Source organism: Cervus canadensis, chromosome 20 (genome assembly GCF_019320065.1).
Source record: "Cervus canadensis isolate Bull #8, Minnesota chromosome 20, ASM1932006v1, whole genome shotgun sequence".
In the NCBI taxonomy this organism is placed as follows: Eukaryota; Metazoa; Chordata; class Mammalia; order Artiodactyla; family Cervidae; genus Cervus; species Cervus canadensis.
Genome location: NC_057405.1, coordinates 45,134,462 through 45,140,692, shown reverse-complemented (window position 1 = coordinate 45,140,692; position 6,231 = coordinate 45,134,462).

Below are 6,231 nucleotides of genomic sequence, written 5' to 3'. Positions count from 1 at the left end.
TATTGAAAGCAGGAGGAGAAGAGGATGACAGAGGATGAGAGGGTTGGATGGCATCACCGACTCTATGGACATGAGTTCGGGCAAGCTCTGAGAGTTGGCGATGGACCGGGAAACCCGGTGGTGCAGTCCATGGGGTTGCAAAGAGTTGGACATGACTGAGCGACTGAACTGATAAAGCTAGTAAAAAGATCAGTGATGGTGAGGAGCTAAGGGTGGGGGATGCGAAGGATACACAGGTAAAGCACAGAGGATTTCTAGGGCAGTGAAAGTCCTCTGTATGATACCATAGTGATAGGCACAGGTCATTATTCATTTGCCCAAACCCACAGAATGTACACCAAGAGCCACTTGTAATGTAAACTATGGACTTTGGGTGGTAACGTATGTTCACCACTGGTAACAAATGGACCAGTCTGGTGGGGCTGTTGTCATGGAGGAGGCTGTGCATGTGTGGGTGCAAGAAGCGGATGGGAAATCTCTGTACCTTCCTCTCAATTTTGCTGTGAACCTAAAACTGCTCTAAAAATAGTCTTAATAATAAGGCAAAATATAATAACGTCTTGTGGGATATAGAACATATGTGCAAGTAAATACATTGCACACTTGCAGGAAAGGCAGTAGTGGGTGAGCGGGTTTATGTTAGTCCAGGTCCTCTAAAAGCAGATCATAAGACTGGAGTAGCCACGCAGGAGAACCATGAGGTCATGGCCTGTGAGGGGACACAGGGAGGAAGCTGGGGAAAGATAGGAGAGCTGTCAGGTCAAACTGCACATCTTATGTGCTTCTCACATGCACATGGAATATTTATCAAGATTGACTACATGTTAGGTCAAAGCATGTCAGAGCATGGAAATCATACACAACATGTTTCTTAACGTGGTAATTAAGTTGCCTCCCACTCCAGTATTCTTGCCTAGAGAATCTCATAGACAGAGGAGCCTGGCGAGCTTCAGTCCATAGGATTTCAGAGAATCGGACGCGACTGAAGCGACTTAGTACGCATGCAAGCATTGCTTAATTTCCAAGCATTTGGGAGCTTTTCCTTTGTTCCCAATGCTTGGAAACTAAGCAATACATTTCTGGAAAAAGGCATGCTCAAAAACATCATGTTGGAAATAAAATATTTGTAACTAAAGGATAATGAAATATTATTCATCTGGAATGCCAGAAGGAATGGAGTTTGTTGGTTGCTGTTGTTTTACCTTTTATGTAGACTATTTCAAACACATTAAAGTGAGAAGGGAACCCCCAGTACTCTCTGCTCTATTTTGCTGTGAACCTAAAATTACTCTAAAGTCAATTAAAGAAAGAAATAAACATGGTATCGGGCAGAGTGGGTCCATGGTCATGGTTTATTGACCCTTGGTCTAAATTGTTAATATCCTACAGACAATGGAGGAACATGTAAAACTGCACCAAAATACAGACAGCGGGAAACTCCACAGGACAATCTTGTTTCTTCGAACATAAATTGGAAAGGAAAACAGGGAAGGAGATGAGATGAACAGACTGATAGAGACCTAAGAGACCCACCAATCAGATACAAAATGTGAATTTCACATGGATCCTGATTCAAACCGCAAAAATACAAAAATTTTAAAAATTTGAGGATTATATAAACAGTTCAAAATCTGAACACTGATTTGATATTTAATGACTTTTGGGAAATATTCTTAACTTTTTAAGTAGGATAATCTATTATGGTGACAGATTCGAAAAGAGCTCTTATTTGAGGTAGGATGAAAATTAATGATGTGTAGCATTTGTTTTAAAATATTATGAGTGACTCAACTCTTGATGAAAGTGAAAGAGGAGAGTGAAAAAGTTGGCTTAATACTCATCATTCAGAAAACTAAGATCATGGCATCTGGTCCCATCACTTCATGGCAAATAGATGGGGAAACAATAGGAACAGTGACAGACTTTATTTTCTTGGGCTCCAAAATCACTGCAGATGGTGACTGCAGTCATGAAATTAAAAGATGCTTGCTCCTTGGAAGAAAGGTTATGACCAACCTAGATAGCATAATAAAAAGAAGAGACATTACTTTGCCAACAAAGGTCTATCTAGTCAAAGTTATGATTTTTCCAGTTGAACTGTGGTGTTGGAGGAGACTCTTGAGAGTCCCTTGGACAGGAAGGAGATCCAACCAGTCCATCCTAAAGGAAATCAGTCCTGAATATTCATTGGAAGGACTGATGCTGAAGCTGAAACTCCAATACTTTGGCCACCTGATGCGAAGAACTGACTCACTGGAAAAGACTCTGATGCTGGGAAAGACTGAAGATGGGAGGAGAAGGGGATGACAGAGGATGAGATGGTTGGATGGCATCACTGACTCAATGGACATGAGCTTGAGTAAACTCCAGGAGTTGGTGATGGACAGACAGGGAGCCCTGGCGTGCTGCAGTCCATGGGGTTGCAAAGAGTTGGACACAACTGAGTGACTGAACTGAACTGAACTAACTTTATATTTGAGGAGAAGTGAATGAGGATATAAGTTTGCCCATGAATCAGTAACTGTTTAAGCTGTGTGATGATATATGGAAGTTCATCACGCTTTAGCATATTTGAAATTGTTCACGTAAAAGTTAAACAAACTCCACTATACTACATTTCCAGTCATATTTGCTTCTTTGTCACTTGTAACTTCATACTTTTTTTTCAGTTTAATATGTACTGACAGTGCACTTTTTCAAGCTAAACACATATATCTAATTTAGTTGGATGTGGGATTAAATATAGACAACACAATCATCTGACATAAAAATGCCTTGCCACATTCTTTTATCTGACATAAATTGAAATGTTATACAGCTTGCAAAATCCATCCTGTCATGTTGGTCTGCACTCTCCATAATAGGTTTTAACGGAATGTTAAGCACTGCTTCTAAATGCTCTTCAGATGAACAGGTTTAATTTTTAATTTATCAGTTGATTGATCATATAAATTCTATGTACTAGATCCATAACTGCTTGAAGAATAACTTTCCAATAGCTGTATAGATCATTTTCTCTTTTGCTCTATAATAGATATGCTACCAAATGTGGTGATATTGAAGTTTTCTCTTGAATGGCTAAGAAATTGTTCCCATAACTATTTGTCTTTTTCTTTCCTTTGTTTAATTTTAAGAACCTTATTGACAAATTCAGCATGCTTCCAATTATTTTTTGAAGGTTTTAGACTTTTGTTTGCAAAGTATCATTACAAATATTTTTAAAAGTTCAGGGTCTCATTCTTGGTACTCACGTATTTGACAGAAATATATTTTAAAATAATTTTCATTTAAAATTTTCGTAGCTCTATTCTTGGAAAGTGACTCGACGGAAATCAAAGTTTACCCTTTGAGTCAACATTTTTCTCTTAATATTGTCATTCTTTATGCTTCAAGATCCAGCAGCTGAACTTGGACTGCGCCTCGGTATTTTTACTTAAAGAGACTTTCACTTTTTATTAGAAAATAATCTAAAGGGCTATGTGTATGAGCTCTACCATATGGTGACAACTGTCAATTATGAAAACTGTAGTAAACGATAACATTCTAAAAAAAAAAAATCAAAACTTTGTCTTGATTTTTTTTTCCCCACAGTAGATTAAATGACTGAGCTCTCACTACTGACCAGACATTATGCTAAATCCTTCAAGCGCACTATTGCTCTGATCCTTACAACAATCAAATGAGGACTGGAATAGCATCACTTTAATGGCGCCATCGCCACACTACAGTTAAGGATACAGTGAAGGGAGTAAGAGGATGAGCAAGCTGAAAGGACCCTCCTTAGAGCCCAGCCTCTTACACATTATCCTGAATTGTTCATCTCTAACAGTTTCTTTTTCTGTAAAATTGAGACACTTCTATCTGACCTACACAGATCATATGTTTGGTTGTGAAGATTAAGCTAAACTTAAAATATTTTTTTTTAACTGCAAAGAAATCAAATACTGTTCCCATACTACTTTGGACTTAACATCTTTCTGGGACTGTGGAACTCTTTCTGCCTTTTTCTCTCCATGGTAGAATTTTAGTTTAGATATACGTAAGAAGCCCAGAATTTGTATTCTGAACCATTCACATTCTGAAAGTGCCATATTTACTTCCTTTTGGGAGGAGAATGTCAAAATAAGAAATCATTTAGGAAAGAAGCTCATAAATTTCTTTGGCTTATATATATATATATATATATATATATATATATATAAATAATAGGACATGCAGTGCCATTTTCCTGTTGTCCTAGACTTGTGTCTGAAAAGGCAATTGAATCTTCCTCCAGAAATGCAGCCAGAAATGGGAGTAACCACCGGCCACCTTCATTCTTAGCCCACTAAAAGGTGCCAAAGGAGAGAAATGGGTCCCTCTCTCTTCCCACTTCCTCTTAGGTGGTTGAACACCCCTTAAGCCAGGAGACCTGCTAACCTACCTCTGGCTTCTCTAGAGGGAAACAAACAACAGGAGAGATGGCTGGACCTGCATACTGGGGGTGGTGGCGGGGGGACTGTCAGACGGAGACAGTTTGCTAAAGGTTTCAGTTCCAAGAAGTTGCAGCCTGCGTGTGCTTTCACATCTGAGTTGACCATGGGAAGATGAGACTGATGACTCTCATCTTGGCAGAAGGGGCAAACGGTAGGGCAAAAAGGTGAGTACAGCAGAGAAATGTGGCAGGTGTCCTGTGGACTATGTAGCCAGATTTCAAAGGGACACTGGTGCGCAGACAGCTTCCTTAGCAGGGCACCTTGGAGGCACGTACTCGACAGCATGGCCAGCGAGGAAGAAGACTGCAAGCTTTCCTCGATCCTTCTTCGCTTCCCATCACCTGAGGAGCGGGTGCAGAGGAGACCAAGAGATGGCAGAGCAGGAAGTGCCTGCTGCCCAGCCCTCACGTCCTTGGGCTGAGCTGCCAAAAGGGAGGAAAATTTTGAGATGAATAGGAGGTTCAAGTTTTAAAATAAGATGAAGAGAGTCTTAGAAATGAAAATGCGATGAATTGAAAAAGTGATAATGACTGACACATTAAGTCATGAAGCCAAGATGTTAACAGATGTTTCCCAGTAGGAAAAGGGGGCCTGAAAGAACAAAGATTAGGTAGCTATCACAAAAATGCAACTGTTTGATTTCATATATAGGCTATGTGTGTGTGTGTGTGCGCGCGCGCGCTTATTCATTCAGTCATCTCCAACTTTTTGCCACTCCATGCATTGTACCCCGCCAGGCCCCTCTGTCCATGGAATTTTTCAGGCAAAAATACTGGAGTGGGTTGCCACTGCCTAGTCCAGGGAGCTTCGCGACCCAGCTTACTTACATGTATACATACTATGCAATTATATAATACATAACATGTAATAATATTATATCTAGATCCACATATAGGAATGAGAAGTGCTATTAATAGTGCCGTAAAATTTATGAGGAGCCCTGAGATTTACAAGGAGGGAGAGAAAACTTAAAGCTAGGGGATCAGGGAAGTTTCACTGAGGAGGCAGGTTGGAGGATGAGACTTAAGAAACGGGTTGGGGTTTAGGCAAGACCTAACAGGGAAACAGGAATTCAGAAGGGAAGCGCTTGTGCAAAAGGGGTAAAAAATGGTACAGAGAGCTGCAAGGAAGAACAGAACTGGCCTGGAGGACCACTCTGTAGTCCAGATTGCCTGTGTGAGCGAGAGGGTCCTACTGCATGTGCAGTTCACAGCAAATAGAGGTGGTGATTGAGCTCAGTTATGCTGGTAGTTAATAATCGTTGAAAAAATGAATAAAAAATGACCAGAGTGCCAGGCGACAGAGCCTCTTTTATGTATTGTGCTAAGCAATGAATAGCCTGTAAGGATAGAGTCTAGAGAGGAATAACTGGGCAGAAAGCATTGAGTTTCAGGGGCATTACTAAATATCTTCATTGTCCCTCTAGGGAGAATTAGCCTCGGCTAGAAGACGACCGAAGAACAATAGCCAGACCTCTCTACGGGGCACCCTTCCGCCTCTTCAGGCACTTCCTTCTGGCGACCCTGGTTGACCTCCAGCATCAACACTTGCTGAGGGCTACTTTCTACCCCTAGGTTCTTTCTGGTAATTTCCAATGCACTTGGGCCATTTTTACTCTTTGGCAGCCGTTTCTGGCTGGGCTGTGAGAAGAGACAGACAGCACAAAACGTCCAAGATCCGAGGGTCGCGGGGTTCCAGGAATCGCCCATTCCGGTCAAGAAGACGCGCCAGCCGGGCGACTGCCCCCCGGCCTCCA